Source organism: Balaenoptera physalus (assembly GCF_965194825.1).
Source record: "Balaenoptera physalus genome assembly, chromosome: 9".
Lineage (NCBI taxonomy): Eukaryota > Metazoa > Chordata > Mammalia > Artiodactyla > Balaenopteridae > Balaenoptera > Balaenoptera physalus.
Window position 1 is genome coordinate 17,195,574 of NC_138888.1, and position 26,930 is coordinate 17,222,503.

Below are 26,930 nucleotides of genomic sequence, written 5' to 3' on the forward strand. Positions count from 1 at the left end.
ATGGCGTTGAGCATTTTTTTTCTTGTGCATATTGGCCATTTGAAAAATACCTGTTATTTCTGTGCCTGTTGAGGTTTTTGCCTTTTATTATAGGACTACAGCATATTATACTTGATTTTCGTATATTAGATCAATCTTGAATTCCTGGGAGAAATCCCACTTGGTAATTGTGCACAGTCCTTTTCCTACGTGCTGGATTCAGTTTGATGACATTTTGCTGAGAATTTTTGCATCTGTATTAATAAGGAATAATGATGTGTAATAATTTCTTTTCTTTTCATGTCTCTATCTGGTTTTGGTATCAGGGTAATAGTGACCTCATAGAATAATTTGGAAAATATTTCTGCTTCTTCTATTTTTTGGAAGGGTTTATGAGGAATTGGTATTCATTCTTTAAATGTTTGGAAGAATTCACAGTGAAGCTATCTGAGACTGGGCTTTTCTTTATGGGAAGGTTTTAAATTATTAAATCAACCTCTTTACTTCTTAGAAGTCTATTCTGATTTTCAGGGTTTTTTCTGGAGTCAGTATCAGTAGTTTGTGTTTCTAGTTTATCCATTTCATCTGAGTTATTTAATTTGTTGCCATAAGTTGTTCTTAAGGCCTGCCTCTCCCCTTGGGCAGAAACTCTGCACCACTGCACAGCAGCTGGGGTGCAGTTATGGCCTCCTTATCCTAGAGTGACATCCTTGCTCTACTAATGGATGCTGGAGGGGGTAGGTAGTAACCTCTGGCCTGTTTGGCTGGCCTTTTCCTTGTGGAATCTCTGCCTGACGAGCGAGCTGGAGAGGAAGCGAAGGGGACTCCACTGTTCTCAGACTGCTGGTCCTGAAACAGTGTTTCCACCCTATGAGTAGAGTCTAGGAACGGAGCCTTAGTCCTCTAGGCCACATAAGATAGGAATGGAGCTTCTGCAGCACAGGGCTGAGAGGAGATGAGAAATACCGGCAGCCTACCCCTCCCCGGGTGAAGCTATAGTCCTGTTCTGGGACACAGGAGGGACAGGGAACCCCTATATAGTTCTCTGCCACAGCTGCCTGAAGTAGAGGACCCAGAGCAGTGTTTCCATAAGATGCAGCTTGGCGAGGGAACGGGGGAAGAGCGGGTCATGGCTCAGATGCCAAAGATTCTTCCTCTTATCAAGATTTAGTAGATTTTCTTGAATGAATGTTTCTTCATTTGCTGTATACACTTGGGACAATTTCCAGAAAACTTAAATGACTGTTTTTAAATATAATTTTCTTCAGTAAAATGACTGTCATACTGAGAAAAGGGACCGCTCCACTTCTCACTTCTGCATTCTGAAAATCTGCCGCACGTCACCCCACTCCCCACCCAGTCAATTGATGTGATTTTTGACAAAGGTATCAAAGGAATTTGATATGGGGGGAAGATCATCTTTTCAATAAATAACACTGGAACAATTGGCTGTCCATATGCAAAAAAATTACCCTTGTTCCTTACCTCAAATCATATACAAAAATTAATTCAAAATGATTATAGACCTAAAAGGAAGAGCTACAACTATAAAGCTTTTAGAAGAAAACACAGAAGACAATCACAGTAACCTTGGGTTAGGAAATGTTTTCTCTAATCAGGACACTAAAAGCACAAGTATGAAAGAAAAAAAACAGATAAATTGGATTTCATAAAAGTTAAAAACTCCCAGTCTTCAAAAGACACTTAAGGAAGTGAAAAGGCAAGCCACAGACTGGGAGAAAATATTTTCAAATATTTTCTAATAAAGAATTTGTATTCAAAACGTGTAAAGAACTCACACAGTACAATAATAAGACATAAAGCCCAAAAGGAAATGGGCAAAAGACTTGAACAGATATTTTACTAAATAAGATACACAGATGGCAAATGAACACATGAAAAAATGCTCTACATGCTTGGTCATTACGGAGATGTAAATCAAAACCACAATGAGGTACCACTATACACCTATTAAAATGGCTAAAATTTAAGAGACTGATCATTACCGAGTGTCAACGTGGAGGCACAACTGGAATTATCACACACTGCACGTGGAAATGTAAAGAGCAACATCATCAGCAGCCTGTCAGTTTCCTAAAAGCATAAACCTACTCTACCATCCTGCCATTCCAGCCCTAGGTATTTACCCAAGAGAAATGAAAGCATAAGTTCATAGAAAGACTTGTACACAACAGGCATAGCTGCTTTACATGTAATAGCCCATAACTGGACAGAACTCAGACGTCCATCAACAGGTAAATACATGAACAAATTGTGAAGTAGCAATACAAAGAAGTACCATTCAGAAACAAAAAGAAATGGCCTATTGATAAACACAGATGAGTAAGTATCATAAGTATTATGCTAAGTGAAAAGAAACCAGAAACAAACATATATACTGTATAATTCTATTTAGATAAAATTCTTCAAATTTTAAAATTCTTTACATTTTAAAAGGCAAAACTATGGTTATAGAAAGCATGTCAGTGATTGCAAGGTCAGGTGATGGGTGGGAGAAGTAACTGCAAAGGAGATTTCTATATCATGATTGCTGTGGTCGTGACACACTGTATACATTTATTAAAACGTGTCAGATTTCACACCTAAAACTGATGGGTTTTATTTTGTATGTATATTATACCTTAATATAGTTGATCAAAATGAATGTATACAGTATGTCATTTATATAAAATTGTAAAATACCAAAATAATACTATATATTGTTTATTAAAGTATGTGGGTATGTATACATGTTACAAATGTAAAACGAAAAATGGGAAAAGACACCAATTTTAGGACCATGGTTACCTCTTGAAGGAGAGAGAGGAAGAAGAGATGGGTTTGGGGAACTTCATATGTACTTGTAAAGCTTTCTTCCTCCCTCCTTCCCTCTTCTTTCCTTCCTTCCTTTTTCTTTCTTTCTTTAGTAGACTTTATATTTTAGAACAGTTTTAGATTTACATAAAAATTGAGCAGGTAGCACAGAGAGTTGCTATAGAACCCTGTCCCCTTCAGTTTCCGCTATTATTAACATCTTGCATTTCTGTTGTACCTTTGTTAGAATTAATGAAACAATACCGATACATTATTATCAACTAAAGTCCATAATTTACATTAAGGTTCACTTTTTGCATTGTACAGTTCTATGACTTTTGACAAATAGTGTCATGTATCCATTATTAGAGTATTATACAGAACACTTTCCTAGTTTGCTCTAAAAACCCCTGTGCTTCACGTATTCATCCCTTCCACCCATCCCCCAAAGCTGTGACAACCCCTGATCCTTTTACTCTCTCTATAGGTGGCCTTTTCCAGAATGTCATACAGTTGGAATCATACAGTATGGAGTCTTCTTTCAGACTGGCTTCCTTTACGGAGCAATACGCATGTAAGTTTCCCTCATTTGGGGGGGGTGGGGGATGATAGCTCATTAATTTTTATTATCAAATAATATTTCATTGTCTGGATGTACCACAGTTTGTATATCCACTTGCCTGTTGAAGGATATCTTGGTTGTGTCTAGTTTTTGGTGATTATGAATAAAGTTGCTATAAGCATGCATATGCAGATTTTTATGAAGACGTAAGTTTTCAACTCAATTGCATACATAGCTAAGAGCGTGATTGCTGCCTTGTATAGTAAGACTATGTTTGGCTTTGTAAGAAACTGCCAAACTGTCTTCCAAAGTGGCTGTACCAGTCTGCATTCCCACCAGCCGTGAATGAGAGTTCCTGTTGCTCTGCATCCTTGTCAGCATTTGGTATTGCCAGTGTTTTGGATTTTTGCCATTCTAAGTGGTATCTCGTTATTTGAACGTGCAATCCTCTGATGAAAAATGATGGTAAATGTCTTTTCATATGCGTTTTTACCATCTGTATACCTTCTATGGTGAAGCGTCTGTTCAGATGTTTTGCCCATTTTTAAATTGGGTTGTTTCTTTCCTTATTATTGATTTTCCAGAGTTGTATATTTTAGATACAAGTCCTTTATCAGATACAAATCTTGTGACTATTTTCTCCCAGTGTGTGGCTTTTATCTTCATTCTCTTTACAGTGTCTTTCACAGAGTAGAAATTTTTAATTTTAATAAAGTACAACTAATCAATTTTTTCTTTCATGCATCATGTTTTTGGTGTTGTACGTAAAAACTCACCACCAAATCCAAGGTCACCTAGATTTTTCTCCTACATTATCTTCTAGAAGTTTTATAGTTCACATTTTACATTTAGGTCTATGTTGGATTGGATTTGCTAACATTGTGTTGAGTATTTTTTCATCCGTGTCCATGAGAGATATTGGTCTGTTGTTTTCCTTTCTCGTACTGTTTTACACGGCGTTGGCATTAGGGTAATGCTGGCCTCATCAAATGAGTCTCCACCTCTCTGCTTACAGTACTCATCAGTTCTTGCATGTTGTCTACTTTTTCCATTAGAGCCCTTAACATATTAGTCATATTTATTTAAAATTAGATATCTGATAATTTTAAAATCTGTGACATAGCTGAGTCTGGTTTTGATGCTTGCTTTCTCTTTTCAGACTATGTCTTTTCTTGCCTTTGAACATGCCTTGTAATTTTTTGTTGAAAGTCAGACATGATGTATTGGGTAATAGGAACTGAGGCAATTAGGCTTTTAGTGTGAGGTTTTATGTTAATCTGGCTAGGAGCTGGGCTATGTTTAATGTTTTCTGTAGCTGTTGGTGCCAGGGACTTCAGTTTCCTCTAGCTCCCTTGTTTGTTTCTCTTTCCTGTGGTCTTTGAATTTCCCTATGACCTCCTTCTTAAACAGAGTCTGTGCCTTACAGCTCCTTCATTGTAATCCACCATTATTATACTGGAGCCCTGCTGATGTGGTTAAGATGCTGGGGAAGGGAAGTATTCCACAATCCTATGATTAGATATCAATCTCTCAGTACCTAGAGTCCCTGCACTTTGACCTTCAGAAGTGTTTCTTAGGCAGTTTTTCTCCCCTTGTGAGACAGAAGAAAGTTAGAGGGGCCTAGAGTTGTCTAACTGCCCTTTCCCCAGGTCAGACAAAGCTTGGTAAAGTAGTTTGCCCTACAGGACAGGTCTTTGTCATGGAGAACACTCTATATGTATTTCAAAATGATTACTTTTTCTCCAGGCATAATTCAGAAGGTTACTTTCCCCCTCCTCCTTGCTGAAACAGGAAAGGAGTTTTCTCTGATCTTCACTGGGAGATCCTAGTGCGACTCCTGGAGGTAAACCCACAAAAGTGTGACACCTCCTCAAGACTGAACCCCCAGGAGTTTTTAACTCTCAAGCTAGTCCACACTTCAGCCTCCAGCAACTTGTCAAAATTACCATTTTAAGTGTTCCTACCAGTTACTGGCTCTAACAGCTTCTGCTCCCAGTAAGCTGATTCTGGCTGTGATTTTCTTTATTTGCCTGTCTCTCCAGTTAGGTGGAGGCAGTATGCCCTGTGACCTCAGTTCTCTGATGCATCTAAGAAACGTCATTGATTATCACTTTGTTCAGCTTTTTTCTTGTTGTGAGAATGGGAGCTATGACTTCCAAGCTCTTTACATATTGGAAGTGAAACCAAAAGTCTCTCTTCTCTCTCTCTGTCTCTCTCTCTCTCCCCTTCCTTCTTCCCTCTCTCCCTCCCTCCCTCCCTTCCTTCCTTCCTTCCGATGTAAATATGGCAAAATGTTAATATCTGTTTAATCTCAGTGATTCGTATTCCTTTAAATTCGGGTTAGAGGCGATGGTGCTGGCCTTCCTTAAGCAGACAATCCTGTTCATTAGAGTGAATCTACATTGCTGCCTCACTTTGCAGTCATTAAAATAAAATGGGGGCTTCCCTGGTGGTGCAGTGGTTGAGAATCTGCCTGCCAATGCAGGGGACATGGATTCGAGCCCTGGTCTGGGAAGATCCCACATGCCGCGGAGCGACTAGGCCCGTGAGCCACAGTTACTGAGCCTGCGCTCTGGAGCCTGTGCTCTGCAACAAGAGAGGCCGCGATAGTGAGTGAGAGGCCCGTGCACCGCGATGAAGAGTGGCCCCCGCTTGCCGCAACTAGAGAAAGCCCTAGCACGGAAACGAAGACCCAACACAGCCATAAATACATAAATACATACATACATACATACATACATACATACATACATACATACATACATACATACATAAAATGGGCTTCAGTTTCTACAAAAAGATTCACAGTCAAATCAGCAAGAAAGCACACAGCCCTCCAAAGTTCATTGCTCGTCCTTTGGCACATTGAAAAGGCATTTTAAAGCATTTCAACAGCTACACTGAAGTGTGTTCTGGATGAGAAGATATTGTTTTGAAAGCCCTTCCCTGTGCATCCTATTCACCTGCCTTCCCTCCAGGCAGCAGTAAGGCTGATGAGAGTTTTCAATGAGTTAGACCGGTAGGAAAAGATGACTACTCATGTCCACGTGGGGTTTAAATTGAAGCACCTTATTAAACCAACACACTGGGATTTTTAAGTTAATTAAGATTTCTGTTATCGCTTTTAGCCATCATTACAATAATGGCAACAATAACTACAGTTGACCCTTGAACAACACTGGCTTGAGCTGCACGGGTCCACTTATATGTAGAATTTTTTTTCAATGAATATAGTACTTGTATCTTCATTTTACAGATCTTTAAATGAACTGAGCGTGGGGGAAAGCTCGTGTTCTATTAGAGATCACAACATGTGGAATCAAAAGAACTAGGGTTTGAATCCTATTCTAGCCAAACCGTTTCAGCTTCCTGCCCTTGGATGAGTCATTTATCAATTCCTTTGGGTTTTTTGTTTGTTTTTTTTTAAGTGAATAAGTGAATGGTGTTTTTTTTTAATTTTATTTATTTTATTTATTTTATTTTTGGCTGCACTGGGTCTTTGTTGCTACACCCGGGCTTTTCTCTAGTTGAGGCGAGTGGGGACCACTCTTCGCCGTGGTGCTCGGGCTTGTCATTGCGGTGGCCTCTCCCGTTGCGGAGCACCGGCTCCAGGCGCGCGGGCTCTAGAGCGCAGGCCCAGCAGCTGTGGCGCATGGACCCAGTTGCTCTGCAGCATGTGGGATCTTCCCGGACAAGGGCTCGAACCCGCGTCCCCTGCATTGGCAGGTGGACTCCCAACTACTACGCCACCAGGGAAGCCTGATTCCTTTGTTTTTTGACACGGAGATAGCAGTACATGATTTTCAACTGTACCCTGGGTTGGGGGAATAGGTGACCCTAACCCTCACATTGTTCAACGGTCAACTGTGCTTTTTGTGTGTGTGTGTGTGTGTGTGTGTGTTTTGTTGTTTTTTTTTTTTTACAAGTTATTTTGTAGCATTTTTTTTTTTAATTTTTATTTATTTATTTATTTATTTTACTTATGGCTGTGTTGGGTCTTCGTTTCTGTGCGAGGGCTTTCTCTAGTTGCGGCAAGCGGGGGCCACTCTTCATCACGGTGCGCGGGCCTCTCACTATCGCGGCCTCTCTTGTTGCGGAGCACAGGCTCCAGACACGCAGGCTCAGTAATTGTGGCTCACGGGCCCAGTTGCTCCGCGGCATGTGGGATCTTCCCAGACCAGGGCTCGAACCCGTGTCCCCTGCACTGGCAGGCAGACTCTCAACCACTGCGCCACCAGGGAAGCCCAACTGTACTTTTTAGTCTGTTCAGCACGTAATTCCAATAATGTCTGGTTTTATGTATAAAGGTTTAATACACCCATTATTAAAATTTTTATTTTCTCTTACTCATAAGATAAAGTTTGTTTTATCAGAGATTTATACCTTGCTTGGATAATGTTGGCTTACTTCACATTCATGGTATTTGTTTTTCCTTCACATAGTACACACCAAATGGTTTGGCATGAGTCTAGGTGTCCCTGGTATACTATTACCTACAAGCTACAGCTACTTCTGGATGTTAGATTTCTCTCCCCACAGTGGCCATATTTTGCCATATGCCCTTCTGCTGGAGGTGCGGTAGGGGTTGGTGCTTACATTAGTTTGCTAGGGCTACCATAGCAAAATACCACAGACTGGGTGGCTTAAAAAACAGAAATTTATTTTCTCACAATTCTGGAGGCTAGAAGTCCTAGGTGGCTATCTTCTCCCTGCTTCTCCACATGGTTTTCCCTCTGTGTGCATCTGTGTCCTAATCTCTTCTTCTAAGCACACCAGTCATATTGGATTAGGGCCTACCTTAATGACCTCATTTTAACTTAATTGTCTCCGTAAAGACCTTATCTCCTGTGGTGTATGCGTGCACACACACACACACAATGGAATACTACTCAGCCATAGAAAAGAATGAAATTTTGCCATTTGCAGTAACATGGATGGACTTGGAGGGTATTATGTTTAGAAATAAGTCCGAGAAAGAAAGATACTGTATGGTGTCACTTATATGTGGAATCTAAAAAATACAACAAACTAGTGAATATAACAAAAAAGACGCAGACTCACAGATATAGACAACAAACTAGTGGTTACCAGTGGGGAGAGAGAAGGGGGGGAGGGACTATTTGGGGTGGAGGATTAGGAAGTAAAAACTATTGATATTATATATAAAATGTGCAGCACGGGGAATATAGCCAGTGCTTTGTAGTGGCTACAGATGGAGTATAACTTTTGGAGACTGTGAATCACTATATTGTACACCTGTAACTTATTTAGTGTTATGCATCAACTATACTTCAATTTAAAAAAGAAAAAATAAAGAAAGACCCTGTCTCCAAATGCAGTCTCGTTCTGAGGCACTGGGGGTTAGGACTGCAGCATATGAATCTGGGGGGGACACAATAACATTGCTGGAGGGCAGGGGGAGAAAGATCACTTCTTTTAATGCTCACTGTATTTGAGGCGCTTTACACGCGTTATTTCATCCTCACAAGATCTCATGAGGTAGGGGGTATTATTACTGATTTACGGATGAGGAGACTGAGATAGAAACCGGGCAGTTGGAAGTGGCAGAGCCAAGATGAACACCTGACTCTGCCTGGCTTCACAGTCCCTGTTCTGTCCACCACTTCACATGACTTATCTCTGCTGTAGTCTGACACTCTCTCCTCCTCTGTGTCTTGCCCCTTTTGGCCCCCTCTACTAAGTGACTTGTACTCTTGGTACCACTGCGCACTCCCCAGCCCAAATTATCAATCAACACACTTGGAGAAATAAAGATAGCTTGTTATCAGAACGGGTAACAGGTTCTTGTCCTCGACTAACCCAAAGTCTCAGCCCTTCCTCACAAGCTCTATGTCAGCTTAATAACACACTTAATAACTCGAGCAGGGCATTCGTTCAGTCAGTTTCCTTTGATGTCTTGTCCCAGCTTGGGATGCTCGGCATCACTTAAAGAAAACCAGTGCTCAGGGATCTGGTACCATGGTCTGAGGCAGTTGCTGTAGGAATGCCTGTTATCCCCAGGCACTGTGTCCTAGAAATACCTCTTCTGAGTTTAGCACATTCCTTGCAACTAGGACTCATGGCAAAATAATCCTTTAGTACAGGTCTATCACATGCCAAACACGTTGATGAAACAAACGTTTGCATTGCTACTTTTGAAACCTACAAATAGGACCGGGCTTGAATGTAGGCAGAGGAGACAGCTGCCTCTGGGATGATTTCAGGAACCCCAGGAAAATGTCCTTGGTTAAAGTACTTTGTCTCCCACTGGATACTGCTTTTGTGTTTTGTGGGGTTGTTTTTCTTGTTGATTGCCTAAATTTTCCACTCTATTATTGGGAGATAAATTATTTTTGTATTATTGAGCAATTAAATCAGATTCTATTTACAGCTCTCAGACTAAGTGCTAAGCAATTGCTTCCTCAGAATTTCCCCACTCGCAAATGAGTTAGGTTGATTTGCGAGGGGTTCAGAGCTAATTCAACCATCTGATTAGTACCAATGCTGACACAAAGCAAAAAGAGAGTCATTGGACTTCAGCCTTCAGCTCTGCACACAAACACAGACACAGACATATCATTTCACATCTCTTTACGCAGGCAGTCCTCCCAGGCTGATCTGCTTCAATTCAAGGAGACGTTCCTAGTATTTGTACTAATGGGTAAATATTACTCTATAAAACTTGGCTATTTGCCTCTACACAGAATAAATTATAAATATAGACAAAAATTATCAGAACTAGAAAGGGATTTAGAGATCATTTATTTCAGTCCCCTGACTTTTATGGTGGAGAAAACCCATGGTTAGTACGTGTAAGAGATTCATCCAGGGCTTCACAATTAGTTAATGACAGAACTAGACATTATCTCTGAGTCCTGGCCTCTCCCTACAACACCATTTTCTACTATACCCTGAATATGTATGTAAGTTCATAAATATGGTTGTTATAAAGTGTCTCTACCGCCTCCAAAATTGGATTTTAAAAAAACGTTGCTTTTTAAGACTAAAAATAAGTCAGGAAAAAGCTATGTCTTAGTCTTTAAAGACATTCAGATAACTAAGTTATTACTTCTGCCAGCTTTTTAAAAAGAGGAACTGTGATATTTAAAATAGCATACTAAAATATCATCTATTTCCTAAGTTTTATTCCAATTTACAGTAAATATTTTTAAACCACTATGTGTAGTTCCTATACTTCTATGATGTAGCTCTGAGGTTAAACTGACAGCCAAAAAAGAAAATACTAGGCAATAAATGCAGTGCCAAAATCCAGGTCATTTATAGAAAACACCCTAAAATGTTCTGAGGAGACACTGTCAAGTATTACGGCCCTAAAGTGCGATCTGTTTTGGTCCACGGGCTCACACTGACACAGATGATGTAGGTATTTAATGTGTTTAAGATTTAAAAGTTTAGTATGAAAGGAAATGTTATTTCTTATAAATGTGTATGAATGTCCATTATTCTTATTCATCACACTTTTCTGTCCAGTTGGTGGATTTATCTGTTGCTTTTGGATCTTGGCTTGTATAAGTGAATATAATTTATGCTGAAGATGTCCATGGGAATGGCTAAAATAGTCATGCTTCTATTGTAGCAAGAGAACCTTAGAATAGTCCAAGCTTCTGAATTTACAGGTAAGGCAATCAAGGCCTGGTAAATTATATTTGTTCAAGGCCAAAAAGCAAGGTAATGACAGACATCGATATTTGTGATAGATATCCAATAGGGATTTTGAAAACATATTTGTGAGCTGTAAAATGGTGTGCACCTGCCCACACCTCTTTTTGGCCTGTATGCTAAAATTAACTTGCAGAAAATAATTCAAATTACAACTGGAAGAGTTAAAGATCCCACATGAATGTACCATTAACCTTGTGAAGAATGTTCTACTACTAAAGGGGTTTAAATATTGACATGGATTATTAAGGTTGGGGAAGAAGGACAACACAGAGGGGCAGGCCTGATATTCTAATTTCTCGTGATGCTGTAGATTTTTTTTTAAGTAAAAATGTAAAAGGGTGGACAGGTTGTCATTACAGGCAACGCCAATTTAAAAAGTTTATCACTTGGAAAAAAGTGAGTCTTAAAGAATGAAAAAAGACAAATTTTGAAAGACTGAACAGTGAATGGATAAAAGTCTTTCCTACATGTATATACAACAAACATTAATTTAATTATTTTAATCAAACTTTTAAATAGAAGATGACTGAAAAACACAAACACTAGTTTTTATTTAGTTAGGTGGTGAGACCAAGTAAGGTTTTGGTTTTAAAAACTTCAAACCCAGCTTCCTACATTAGTGGAATTTTCATCACAGTTGACTTACTTTTCTATCGTCTCTCACCACAATGGGCTAGTGGCTCTTTTCTTTCCAGTTGATCTATTCCTTTTCTTACCTCTGCTCTTCCCTTGAGTGAAGTGCCTCCTTCCCTGGGATGCCTGATAAAGCCTATTCATCCTTCAAGTCCAACTCAAAAGTTCTCTCCCAGTGGGGAATTTACTCTAATCCTGCTTGTTAGAATTACACAGTCCCTTCATTATACTTTCATAGATTTCTTTTACTCATGATTGGCTTTTGTCTAGAGCCCAAGTTCCCCAATATTATAGGGCCCTCACCAGCTCATATCACTCACTCTGAACTTGGTCATTGCCCTAGATGTTAAGTCCTGACTCTGGGCTTCCAACCTCAATTGCTTCCTACCTTCTCCTTTTCCTCCTTCCCAAATTTTTGCACTGTACACTCTGGAAGACATACTGCAGTAGCTTTGAAGATATTTTGATCACAAAAAAGCAAAATACTAAAGCTTTTTCTTTTATATAACTCAGAAACCACATGGAATATACACACATTTTATTTTAAAATGTGCAATGCATTCTATTGTCTTTTTTAAATAAATAACACTGTTGTGAGGCAACTGCACACCCACATGCAAAAAAAAAAAAAATGAAGTTATATCCTTACCCCATACCATACACAACATTTAACTCAAAATGAATCAGAGACCTAAATATAACAGCTAAAACTATAATACTTCTTGAAGAGAATATAAATCTTTGTGACCATGGGTTGGAAGGAGTTCTTAGATAAAAGACCAAAAGCAAAATCCATAAAAGAAACATTAAGAAATCGGATTTCATTAAAAACTTCTGTGCTTCTAATGTGATACCATTAAGAAAAGGAAAAGACAAGCTACAGGCTAGAAGAAAATGTTTGCTAATCTTGTATCTAGTAAAGAAATATATCCAGGACTCTCGTAATTCAATAATAAGAGGATAACCCAGCTACAAAATGCACAAAAGATATGAAGATATATGAATGGTTAATAAGCTCATTGTGTGCTCAACCACATTAGTCATTAGGGAAATTAGAACCACAATGAGATACCAATACACCCACTAGAAGAGTTACAGTCAGAAAGACTAACACTACCAGTTGGAGAGTGTGCAGCCACTGAAACACTCACGCATTGCTGCTGGGATGTAAAATGGTACAGCCGCTTTGAAAAATAATTTCGCAGTTTCTAAAAAGTTAAACATAAACTTTTCAGATGACACAGCAATTCCACTCCTAGGGATATATCCAAGAGAAATGAAGACATGTCCACCCAAAGACTTATACACAAATGTTCATAGCAGCATTATTCATATCAGCCCCAAACTGGAAACTGTCCAAATGTCCATCAACTGGTGAATGGGTAACACAATGTATCTATACAACGGACCATTCAGCAATAAAAGGAACAAACTGTTGATACCTATTCAACATGGATGAACCTCAAAAATGCTATGCTAAGGGAAACAAGCTAGACACAAAAGACTGCATATTCTATGATTCCATTTATATGAAATGTCCAGAAAAGGCAAATATAAGGAGACAGAAAGCAGATCAATGGTTGCCTAGGGCTGAGGATGGAAGCAGAGATGAACTTCAAACAACACAAGGAAACCTGCTAGGTGTTAAAAATGTTCTAATATTGGATTGTGGTGATGGCTTTACAACCACAGTTGACCACTGAACGGCACAAGGGTCAGGGATGCTGACCCCCTGGGCAATTTAAAATCCATGTATACCTTTTGACTCCCCCCAGACTTAATTACTAATAGCCTACTGTTGACCAGAAGCCTTACCAATAATATAAACAGTCAATTAACACACATTTCATACGTTATATGTATTATACAGTGTATTCTTACAAAAAGCAAGCTAGAGAAAAGAAGATGTTATTAAGAAAACCATAAGGAAGAGGAAGCACAATTACAGTACTATACTATACTTATCTATACCATAAGTTTACATCATCTGTTTACAAGATGAATCATCTGTCAGTACCTACATCAGTATTGTCTTATATGATACAAAACACTGTAGATGTTATGTGTATTACTAACACTAGACATCAAAAATGAAAAGATAATGTGAAAAAGAAATTCATATTTATTTACAGGTATAACAATTCATGCATTGATAACAAAGAAGCAGAAATATGATTGCTTTATGGTCGCCTAGTGTAATCAATACAATTGCTTCACAGTAGCCTAGCATATACACTAATGAATGAATCGTTATAAAAAACTTTATGTCATACAATATTACAGTCATATTCATAATACAGTATTGGAAACACTGTTACATTTTTTAAAAATCCACTTACCTGTGATAATAGGCTCCAATTACAGGAGAGAGAGGCATACTGTACAGTAATATAATTCTTTGAAAGCAAAGTTAAAAATAGTAAAAAAAAAAAAAAAAAAAAACCCTAACACATTATTAATTTTAGATTAAATATCACTCACTCACCTTACGTGCATGTAAGGATAGGCTAGTATCTACATATATTTTATGCATTCATGGCATACATTTCTCCTTAATTTTTTTGATATTTCTAGGCTACGTGGTTCATCTGCAAGTTTTTTCGAATTGTTGCAAGTCTCCAAAAAATTTTCCAATATGTTTATTGAAAGAAATCTATGTATAAGTGGACCTGCGCAGTTCGAACCTCTGTTGTTCAACGGTCAACTGTATAAATTGAAAATCACTGAATTGTACACCTACAATAGGTGAATGCTATGGTGTGTAAATTATACTTCAAAAAAGCTGCTTTTAAAAGTAAAAACAGGACTTCCCTGGTGGCACAGTGGTTAAGAATCCGCCTGCCAATACAGGGGACACGGGTCCCTGGTCCGGGAAGATCCCACATGCCGCAGAGCAACTAAGCCCGTGCGCCGCAACTACTGAGCCCGCGCACCACAACTACTGAAGCCCACGTGCCTAGAGCCTATGCTCTTTCACAAGAGAAGCCACCACAATGAGAAGCCCGCGCACCGCAACGAAGAGGAGCCCCTGCTCGCCGCAACTAGAGAAAGCCCACACGCACCAACAAAGACCCAATGCAATCAAAAATTAATTAATTAATTATCTTAAGAAAGTAGAAGTAATGGTAGTCAAAATCCACTAAATTGATTTCTTGACCCCCTGATGCGTCATGATCCATTGTGGAGAACACTGCCTTATTGTATACCAAGCAAACTCCCCTAGATCCTTAAATTCTCCCTGAAAGTCCTCTCCACTTCTTGCCTTAAGTGAAACCAGAACATCAGTATTATTTCCCAGTGTTATGTCCAGATTTCCTCCCAAACATGGGCTCACACCCATCTTCTGCGGAGTCCCAGTCTGGGGTTTTCCCCTTCCCTACACCTTCCTTGCATCTCATCAATGCCCAAGTTCTCCAACAGTACTTCCTCAGACATGTTCACTTCCCTCCGTTTCTACTCCTCTGCCTTAGTTCAGGCCACTATCATCTCTTGCCTTGATCACTGAAACAACTGCCACTGGTTGCTTTGACTCTAATCTTGTCACTTTAGAATAGACAGGTCCTTCTAAAACACAATCTTGTCAAGCTAGTGCCTGCTTAAACATTTTAATGGCTTCCAGCGCCCATAGGATGAAGTCTAAACTTCCTAACAAGGCAAGCAGAGTGTCTAGCTGACAACAGATGATCAGTAAAATCTGTTGAAAGAGAGAATGAATGCATGTCATGGCACTAATTTTTTATTTAATCTCATTATATCTATTTGTATGTATGCCTGTCTCCCCTAAAAACTGAACACTCCCCTGAGACACAGATTTATGTGTTTATATTCCTTCGTCTTCTCTAGCCCTCAGCACAATGCACTTCACACTGCAGGAATCTGATTGCATTTGTCAGTGAAGGAGTGGAAGAGGGCTTTTCAAAGAACAGTATTAGAGCCCAAGAGTTTCTGGTTCCCCAGAACGTTCTTGGTTTTGGTTTAACCTGCAGAGAAAACAAGAGGCTCCTGGTACAATATGCAAACTCACCAAATGTTCTACGTTCCTGAAATCTGCCTGGGGACTCATCATTCAGACACTGTTTTGACTTCAGAGAGTTGACTAGTTCGGTTCTGGACTCCAGTCAGCAGCCTCTTCTTGCCGAACGCCCCTAGAATCTTCCAAAGAGAAGGAAGAACACATTTAATGTTTATGTTGAACATAAGAGATTTGAAGGATACTATTCACGTGCGTGATAATAGTTTCTATTCCAAATGTCTCTAGAAAGGCTTAGTCCATCTCATTATCAAGTCTGGTGAAGTGACAAATATGCTCTATGGGTAGTACAGGAAAGCATCTCACTGGTAATACAGGAAAGCATCCCACTGTCCTTTCCTTTTCACCAACTTGAAAATAAACTCTGTCAAAGTGCACCTTCTTGGTTTGCTGCTAAAACAAAGCTGGGCATCTTCATGAATTACTTGGCTTCCTGTGTCTAAAAAGGTCATTTTCATTTGATTCCAAAAAATCTGCTGCATTTTTCAGAAGAGTTGGCATTTTTCAAAAGAAGAGTTGGATAACTATTTTTTTACCCAAAGCTCTTATCGAAAAGAAAAATTACTATTGCATTCAACCAAATTAAGGCTGCCTTCTGTTATAAAAGAAGAGCATTCTTTTAAAGGACTGTACATGTGGCCATTTTGACACTTATCTTGGTCTTCAAAGTAATAGATTTAATTAGATCATGCTCTTCAGAAAGATAAAGAATAAAACAAAATAGCCAGGATTCATAGAACAAAGAGCTTCATTGAAGTGACTTCTCAGAAGGAATCATTTTTAAATATTAAATTACTTTTTGGGTTATATTTTGAAATGTTTTAAGATACTTTCACAGTTAAATTTCCCTTCACACTCTGTTCTTGCCATCTCTTTGTTTTTGCTTATGCTTTTGCTTTATTCTCGAAGACTATTCTCTCTCTGTCCTCATCCTGGCCAAGCCTTTTCTTCCCTCAACGCCAGTTTAAGTGCCATTTCCTCTAGGAGGCCTGTCACTAAAACTTGAGCCATCACTAATACTTTTCTGGAGAACTATTTATTCCATTTTGAGCAAAGCTTGTCAACTGGGGGTAGGGATGAGGGGGAGAGAAGCACATAAGAATCTTAGGCATAATTTTTAAAGGATATCATAATGTATTTTAAGATAGAAGATAAAACTATTTGCATTGCTTTATAGATGTGAAAAAGGAATAAACTTCTTGACAGAGTAGACCTCTCTTGCACCCACCCCTCTTTATATCAGAATTTCTAGGTGCAATGTTTTTTTTTAATTGGTAAAAACTAATTTGGAGTCTACCCCACATGGTGCACTTAACATGTAATACTCAACATGCATAAAGTTCTTAACAGTTTATAAAGGGCTCACATGCAGTCCTCAGTTGGTCCTTATTCAAACCTTATAGGTGGGATCAATATTATCATCGCCATCTTAGATAAGATAGCTTAATATCAGAGAAGTTAAACCACATCTGTAGTGACACATTAGTAGTAAGAGGGAGACCCAGGCTGGGATTTATATTTAGTTTGCTTTTTTTTGCACCATGCTATTGAAGGGTGTCCGAATATGCCACCACCAAAATATGTCACTTTGGCATAAGGATTATTTTGAGCTGAAGGCAATTGAGAAACAGCAGATACAAGAGGAGTTCTCTGCCCTCTCCCTTTCTACCTAAAAGCAGGGCATAAATTTCACTTTTTGAAAGTGTCCCCTCTCCCTTTTCCCATACCAGGAAGAGGAGATGAGTCTCATCACTGGAGAAAGCACTGATTTGAGTCTGCACAACAAATCTTACCAAATTACTCTTATCTTCCATTAGTTTCTTCCATGTGTTTACTTTCCCATAATTTACTGCCCTAGAAGCCCAAACCCCTTTTCCTTTGTCTTATCACTTCTCCACACTTTATCATCCTTTGTTAAAACAGTATATAAGCTCCCAGACCTAACCACTTTGGGGGTTTTTACTTCTTTTCTGTGAGGTTCCCCATGTGCATATGAAATAAACCTGTTCTGTTACTCTGTCTTTTGTCAGTTTAATTCACAGGCCTCAGAATAAGAGAGTAAAGTAAGAGGGTAGAGGAAAAGGTTTTCCTCCCTTACACTATGATCTCACATTTTTCATGTCTGGTATCTCCAAATTTCTTGAGAATTTTTCTCCCTCAACTTCCTCATTGTGTCTAGTACAATCATGGGAGAGTGGCTGGCTGGCTGGCTAGATTTGCTACAAGAGACATTTAAGTTGACATATAACTGTTACAGGATTGAAACTAGAGGGATAAACATTTTGGCTTCCCCAACACCTTGTTAATATTTTCTAAATTAAGAAATCTGTAAAAACCCTAAAGCTATTTCCAGGTTAATCATGATTATTCATTTGATACAGCTGGAAAGATTCAGGAGCCACATTTGATCAGTGTCACAAGTCATTGGACATTATTATTTAATTGTTCAATTATTGTTATTAGATGCTATTGTTCATTATTGTTCAATGAACATTTACTGTTTATTAGAGATTACTTCTCAGTACACATTTGAGTATTCTTATTTGTACTTTAAAAAGATTTCTCAAATGAAAACTAATATGGTCTTTGATAAAGACATTAAAACAATCAATAAACTAGTTGTCAGTTATTTTTTCATTTAAATATAAATTTCCGTTCTCTATATGAAAGGGGAAAGATAGACAAGGTAGTTGGGCTAAGAAACAATAGAATTATCTGACATTTTTGCTTGTGAAAATGGAGTACCTGTGCAATCTAGATGTGGCCTCCACATGAATTGAGAAACAGTCGATTCATGTGTTGGCTTTGCCTCCAGATCACTATTTCACTGAAATTGAAGTATTGCAAGTTTATCAAAGCTGACTCCTCCTTTCTTAGCTGAGGCTGAGAAAACTGGGTCTCTTGTCAGCTTCTGCTAATGAAGACAAAATAAACAATGCTTGCAGTTAATCACTGGCACATGAACTACACTGCTGTGGGAAAATAGCACGTGGCTCCAAGGTCGCAAATGCATAAGGACACAATATATGTTTGCTGAAAGTTTGGAGCCAAGTAAATTTTTAAGATTTTTGAAAGTAAAATTCCAAATGAATTCTTTTTTTTCCCATAAATATCCAGCTCCACGAAGAATTTAATGCTTGATTATTGAGATTCTACCACATGCCAGGAGCTTTCAAGTACATTATTATATTTTCACTCAGTTATTACGATAACCTCAGGCTCTTGCTGCAACACTACACGTTTTCAACCACCAATGGCTGGCAGAAAAAGTGCAGGCATATTTTTTTAAATGCCTCCGTTTAGGAGGGCTCTGTAAGTTTTTTTAATTGTCTTATTCGATAGGTGTGTTCCATAAAGGAGAAAAATCAGAACCTCATAATTTTTTAAATATGAAAATTATCTTTATTAGAACAACTGGTGCAAATAAAAATGCTGTCAAAATAAATCCTTTTGGACTTCCCTGGTGGCGCAGTGGTTAAGAATCCGCCTGCCAATGCAGGGCACACGGGTTCAAGCCCTGGTCCAGGAGGATCCCACATGCCGCGGAGCAACTAAGCCCGCGCTCCACAACTACAAGCCTGCACTCTAGAGCCCGTGAGCCACAACTACTGAGCCTGCGTGCCACAACTACTGAAGCCCGTGCACCTAGAGCCCGTGCTCCGCAACAAGAGAAGCCACCGCAATGAGAAGCTCGCGCACCGCAATGAAGAGTAGCCCCCGGTCGCCGCAGCTAGAGAAAGCCCGCGTGCAGCAACAAAGACCCAACACAGCCAAAAATAAATAAATGAATAAATAAATTTGTAATAAATAAATAAATCCTTTTGCTCCTAAAGGGGATCATAATTTATCAAATTCCCTGCATTTATTTCATACTATTTATTTTATTTCAGAACCATATGACCTATAGGAATTACATGATAATTATTTTGAACTCAGACAAAGAAATGTAGGCAAGTTCCCTAGCGTTACAAATCTTTAGTTTTTCTCTGTAAATAGTTTAAAGATTTAACATTATGTTTAGAAAAGTTTTTCAAATGTCATATTTAAGTACTTTCCCCCCAAGGACTACATCATCCTTTTAGTAATTAACCAATCTGATTGCTTCTGGTCAAAATCAACTCCTTAGCAAAATTACACTTGTGTGTTTACAATGGTGCAGTTATTTAAACAATTGGATTCCAGGAAATGAAGTTGTAAAACATGTTTAGGTAAATACTTTTTAACATTATCCAAATGGTTCTGTTAACTTGATTTACAAAATTTTTAGCAATTTCTGTTGCAAAGCAGACCTTCGTTTCAGTAGAAGGCTACTGCACCGATCTCTCAAGAATAGCTCTTAATATGGCTCGTCCCAACTTTGTTCAGCTCTGGGGAAATTTAAAATGGACCTAAATAATTAATATACAGCTACTTCCCAAGGGCATAGCATAACTAAATTCCAGGCACTAAATTTGGAGTCAGGACACCTGAGTTTGAATGGAAACTTTTAGTTACAATTGATATTCCTTAACCTAATTGGGAAATGATACCCATTTTACAGAACTGTTTGAGGCTTCAATTTCATAACCTATCTGAAAACTCTTCATAAATAGACAATCGAAAATTATTTCCTTTCCCTGGGGTGAGAGCACCTACAACTGTGATGGAGCCCATAAAAATCAACTGTAGCAACAGGCAAACAATGGGTTGAAACTCATTCTTTGTCTTTGTCCTTGAGTTGGGATTTCTGCTTTGCCTCAGAATAAATCAGAGCCTATTCATGCCTAAGCAGATACTGAGCCCCCTGCCTGCCTCTGGGGCCCCTGGCATAGCCAGATGCTCAGTGAGCCCGCCTATTACTAACTATCCTTCACCCCACCCCCATTCTGGCTTCTCCAAGATAACACAATCTTTCTCACCTGCATTTTCAAATGAGTTCATGTATCAATATGTACAATACGTACTTATTTTCTATGCCTTTCACAACTGATCCCCCTTGTAATATCTTTTATTATGATTGCCAAAAAATGGTACTATTAGATAATCACTTATTAAATAGTAAATTTCATTACTAAGTCACATACGCCCAAAAAAAGGATGATAAAATTATTTTTTCCACACCAAGTTCCAAATGGTACCCAAAACAGCATTTTGAAGGATGTCTCATTGACTGTCTACATCACAGTCATATAGGGTAATATATAAAATGCAGGTTTATCTGGAGGACTCAGTAGTCTGCAAGCCATTTTAACTCCCTAGGGAAATGTTACCACAGTGACGTTTGAGCGTGGTGTTCAGTGTACAGTCGGCACTTGAATACCTTTGGATTTACTGAAGAACCAGCATATGTAACTACAGTTTGACACTCCTCCCTTTCGTTTCTCCTTTTCATCCACAGTACATCCGTTGTTACTCCTAATCCACCACTGACCCTTTGAACCACTTGGTCCAGTCCCATGCATGAGAGCACCACATGGAAGAGGAGCAGGGTCCCGCTTGCAAAGTCAGTCTTGAGCTGCTTGTTTCTATTTGCTCCTCAACCGTCTTCCCATCCTGCATCTGAACTTCACGGTAGATGAGGGAAGTAAATTAATACTGGAGGCGGATGACACGCAGGGAGTGGCAATTACTCATGATAGTAGTGCTAGACCTCTACATAAGTGGACAGGGGCAAGCAAGGAGCTTTATAAGAAATTTCAGGTTAATGCTACTCACAAGTTACTCATAAATTAATAGCTTATGTTTTGAGTAACATAAATTAGCAGGTTTATTCCCACTATGTTATTTTGCCAATGATACCATCACCACATTCCTGTAAACAAAAAAAGAATGCTTTAGGACCTCTGAGATAAACATGGAAAAGAGAAAGTGCGAAAGTATTCTAACCAAAGAGCCAAGTGATTTAAGGTGAGATTAAATTAATAAAGTATTATAACTGATTCACTTTGCTGTACACCTGAAATTAACACAACATTGCAAATTAAACATACTCCAATACAAATTTTTTAAAAATAAATTAATAAAGTATCATTCATCTCTCAGCTGATTCCACAAACTTCTCTGTAACATTGCTGGGTGTATGCGGCGCTTTCAGCTTGGTTACTAATTCTAGATAAATAATCTCCAGTCAGGTGTTTGAGCTCTCTTCCTTCATGATTCTGGGAAACACTTTTTAAAGATATCATGGACCAAATAACATTTGTGCTCTCCGAAGTCCTTGGCGGGGCTTCCGGAGTCATATAATGGGGAACGCCTCTGAGACCTGGACAGCCTCGCCGTGAAAGCAGCAGCTAAGATTCAGCTGATAACAACAACAGATGAAGTTAAACTCTGTGTGGCTGAGATTATATTTGCATGGGGTCTCTAAATTCTTGTGCATTTGTTTATTCCTTCATTTGAAAGTTCTAAACGGAGTTTCATTTTGAGAAACTTGCCATGAGAAGAAGTGAGCCTGGGCAGAAAGGATACCATCTGGAATAGAGATGGCACAAAGGAAAAACCGTTACAAAGAGCTCACAAGTTTTCTTTGTTTTTATTTTCTATCTTTATGAAAATAAAAACAAATGCAAATACAAAATGTAGCTCATGTTATGCTTTTTTGACAAATCTGTTAGGGACCTTATCATTATCTGGGAGCTGATATCACAGCCCAGTCTCTAATTATTTCTGTTCTGTTCTTGCTCCCCGGGCTTGTTGCCTTCCCATCCATGACCTTCGTCCAATTCTCCATACTGACTCTGCTCTTTCCTGTGCTGATTCAGCTCAGGACCCTCTTCCCTGGCACCATTTTAGGAATGACCCTCTCACCCAGAATCCAAGTCACTACCACCATTGTAGGACAGTTTCCAGAATGTTCACTGGAAAGAGTCATTGTATTCAGCATAATAAAATTTATGAGGTGTAGATTAAAACATGGAGTAAGATATAAAGAGATCAGACAGACTAATGGAGATTCTGAACACATACTTTAGTAGAGACCTATACACGTAAATATATATATATATATATATATACACACACACACACATATATACTGATGTTATATACATAATTCATGAGAATTTGGGGAGATTATTTTGTTTCTTGAATTCTTGATCTACACAATATAACTTAGTACCTCAGATTAATTACAAAGATACAAAGGCCCCTGGGTAGCCAGATGTTTCATTTTCTTCTGAACAGGATTAAAAACACAACAGATTTGTTATAAGGCACAGGACACTCTAAGACTATAAGTCATGGTCACTGACCTTTCACTCCATTCTCCTAATCCCTGTCAACTGTTACATAAACTTATGCTCCAGGAAAATGATTCCCTAGCTCCTTTCCCTAACAGTCCCTGGCAGCAGAAAGTGAAGAAACTCTGCTCTTAGGGAAATCCCTGAAAATCCACAGGCTAAGAAACAAAAGAACTGTGGTATCACCCAAGGAACTAACAATCTGAAGACAAGGCAGGTGACGAACTCTGAGGATTTTCTTGCCCCTCTCTGGAACCCCGAGGAGCTGAGCAGACACTTGATGCCACCAGTTACACCCCAGACCAGCAGAGGGCAGTGTGATAGAAGCTGCCCCAAAGAAAAGACTAGCTCACAGCGGAGTCCAAGACCAATCCAGTCAGGGCTGCATCCACCATTCTGGATTCCAGAATATAAGAGAAAGTAAAGCACAAGTTTCAGAGGCAGCTTGACTCCAGTTCCGATCACTACCGGATAGCTAGGTGACATAACCTTAAACAAGTGACTTCTTGATATTTATCGTCATCATTTCAAAAATGGAACTATTTATACCTTCTTCCCAGGGCTGTTCTGTGATTTAAAGAAGATAACACATATGAAACCATTTTTGGCACATCGCAGTACTGCTTCTTACAACTGTATGAACCTGACAGGCTATTAAACTCTGCACCTCCATCTGCTCATTGATAACATGACGATAACCCTGTACCTGCCTCATAGGGGTCTTAAGAGTATTAAATGAGATAATACATATAAAGTATTTGGAATCATTCCCAGTAAAAGATAGCAGCTGTTTTTAGCAATAGCGGCAAAGGTTAGCTATTAACATCAGGAGTGAGCACTCGGCAAACGAAAGCTATAAGCTTTATCATTATCGTCATTCAGAGACTGTAAGTGAATGAGAGAAACATTAATATGGGATTTTCCAAACCACCAGATCCACTCATTACAGAACTTAAAACTTATCTTCCTTCCTTTTAATCAACTTCCTTTAATCATAATACAATCAAAGTATTTATAAATGGAAATCTCAAGTCAGGCTATTGGGTGCATTTCTGAGACTTCTTAGTGCTTAAACTTAAGCCAAGAAATGCAAAATAACTCTCCAGAAGCTACATGGGCCTTTCCAGCAACAAGAAGTACTTTCATAAAGATTACATTTATACTGACACATACCCATGTATACAGGCACTCCTAATTAACCTGGTCAGAGGGTTCAAATTTCTGGCTTTGGCAGTTTGAAATAGCTGGATTCCAACAAATCTGTCTAGGTAATGCATTGGATGCTTGCCATATCATTTAAAATCAAAGAGTTATAGGAACTTAAAGATAAAACAGATATCTTGGTGGTCATTTAATTCAGCTTCCCACCCAATGGAACATTCTTCATCAACAGGAATTCGTGACCAGTCCCTCCCTTTGGGAAGAGCTTGCTCTGTGACTGACCATGGTTGGACAACATAAGTCATTACAGAATTTTTTCCACATATTGAACTAAAATTAGCTTCCTAGAATCTTCTATCCAGTAATCTTATTTCTATCCTCTGAATATAAGAAATCAAGCCAGCGCCCTCTTCTCCAGGAAGACTCTTCACTCTTCACAAGCTTTAAAACAGCTCTCACACCTCCCCTTAGTTTTTTCATCGCAGTTCTTCTAACCATTTTCCATCCCATCTTATCCAGTATTATTGTGAATAGTACGGTGGGAATATTACCTCCAGGCTGATCATCTGTTGTGTCTGCCTATCTAGTATCCATTTCCCTCCGCTTCTATTCATAGGATGCCTCTTTGTGTGGGAACCTACCTCATGTGGTTTGGATAGAAATGATCCTACCTGCTGCCACTAACCCTTCCAAACCTAGAATGGGAACACGACCTACATATGGCCGCCCTACCCTGTCCACAGCGACTGGTGTTGGGATGTGACCTAAGGTCAATGAGAGCCCACCTTAGGGCCCTGGGGGAACTAATGCGAAAGGGGTTTTCATTCTGCTAAGTTAGTAGAATATGTCAGAGATGTTGAGGGTCATCTTTATCCCCATATAATGAGAACCAATCTAAGAATAAATACAGCACACAGGAAACAAAAGTCAAGAGATTGAGAGACGCAGATTTCTCCCTACAGGGAGCATTTGGCTCCAACTATGCTGCACACAGGTTTATCTCTGGGATTTGTAAGTATGACATGCAATGCGTCTTGTTTGTTTTTTAGTTTTATTTATGTTATTTTCAACTTCAAACAAAATTGATTAACACACTTCCCTTACCTATGTAGGAAGCCATAGAGTCCAATCTGCTTCCCTCATCTACCCCCTAGCAGCTCCACAGTTCTCCCGGGTTAGGCCCCTGAGAACTTGATGCTATCAGCTGTCTCAGTTGGGGATCTCTTAGGTGCAAGAAAAGAAATTGCCATAACCAGCACAAACAGTAAGGATGTTTATGAGGATACAACAGTACAATCATAAATGAAGGCTTCTTCCTTTTTTAAGTTGGATCTGATTTATTTTGATGCCATATCCCAACAGAGTAAATCACTATAAATCTTGATTCCATTATCATTTAAATTAGTTGTTTTTGGCAGGTGTGTATCTGCTGCATATATTTATGAGTATGCCTTCTATGACTTTATTAAACCACTAATACAAAAGCTGAATAAGACAAGGGCTCAGAGCCTTGCGGTCTACCACTAGAAATCTATACAGGTTAACTGACTATTCATTAATATCCTTTGGGTCTAGTTAGCCAGCCAGCTGCAAACTGGCTAACATTTCTCTAATCCAGCTCATATTTCACCATCTTAACCTTAACCTATCTCACAGGAGACATTGAAAAATACTTTTCTTAAAACAGAAAAGTAATAACCACTGCACCTGGCATCCACTATCCCCTCACTACTTTCCAGTGGTAACTTCTACCAGAGAATCTGTCATTCTGAATTGTTACTGTCTGTCTTTCCAACAAGACTATGAGTTCCCTGAATGTTTGTGTCCCGCAAAAAATTCATATATTGAAATCTAAGCCCCAATATGATGGTATTTGGAGGTAAGGCTTTTGGAAGGTCCTTAGGTCAAGAGGGTGGAGTCCTCATAAATGGGATTTAGTACCCTTATAAAAGAGGCCCCAGAGAGACCCTTTACCCCTCTACCATGAGAGGACACAATGAAGACAGCCGTCTATGAACCAGGAAGACGGGCTCACCAGACACTGAATCCTTGGCACCTCGATCTTGAACTTCTCAGCCTCCAGGACTGTGAGAAATATCTTTCTCTTATTTACAGCCACCCTGTGGTATAGCAGCCTGAACAGAGTAAGGCACCACTACTTGGATGTCATAACTTCGGGAGTTGAATGCGGTTCGGATGAACTGGGATATATAGTCATATATGTGGGAACACCTCTACCAGCAACTATTGAGCTTTTACAAAATATCTATTTTTATTTCCGTATTAATCCTGAGAAATAATCCTACCACTCTCCTTTTTTGCAGATAAACTGAGGCTTGGAGATATTAAATAACAACCTTAGGTCAATGCCAAAGTTATAATGTCACCAGAATATGATTTCAGGCCATCCCTGCCCAGGCTCACATGATTACCTCAGGCTTTGAGATCTCAGAACGTGATTTACAGCTCACTAGGGACTAACAGGTTAAATGTGTTTATCATTACCTCCTTTTAAAGATGCCCATATTCTTCTTTTAAAAAACTGTGACACTGGGCTTCCCTGGTGGCGCAGTGGTTGAGAATCTGCCTGCCAATGCAGGGGACACGGGTTCGAGCCCTGGTCTGGGAAGATCCCACATGCCGCGGAGCAACTGGGCCCATGAGCCACAACTACTGAGCCTGCGCATCTGGAGCCTGTGCTCCGCAACAAGAGAGGCCGCGATAGTGAGAGGCCCATGCACCGCGATGAAGAGTGGCCCCCACTTGCCGCAACTAGAGAAAGCCCTCGCACAGAAACGAAGACCCAACACAGCCAAATAAATAAATAAATAAATTTATTTTAAAAAAAAAC

General features: G+C 39.2%; 1 long non-coding RNA gene across 1 annotated transcript; it reads left to right on the plus strand.

Annotated features, from left to right (window-relative positions):
- Window positions 1-1,883: 1,883 nt before the first annotated feature.
- On the plus strand, window positions 1,884-26,930 carry LOC309667001. Its single transcript, XR_014267464.1, has 2 exons — window positions 1,884-7,214; window positions 7,599-26,930. It is a non-coding gene; the product is annotated as an uncharacterized lncRNA (long non-coding RNA).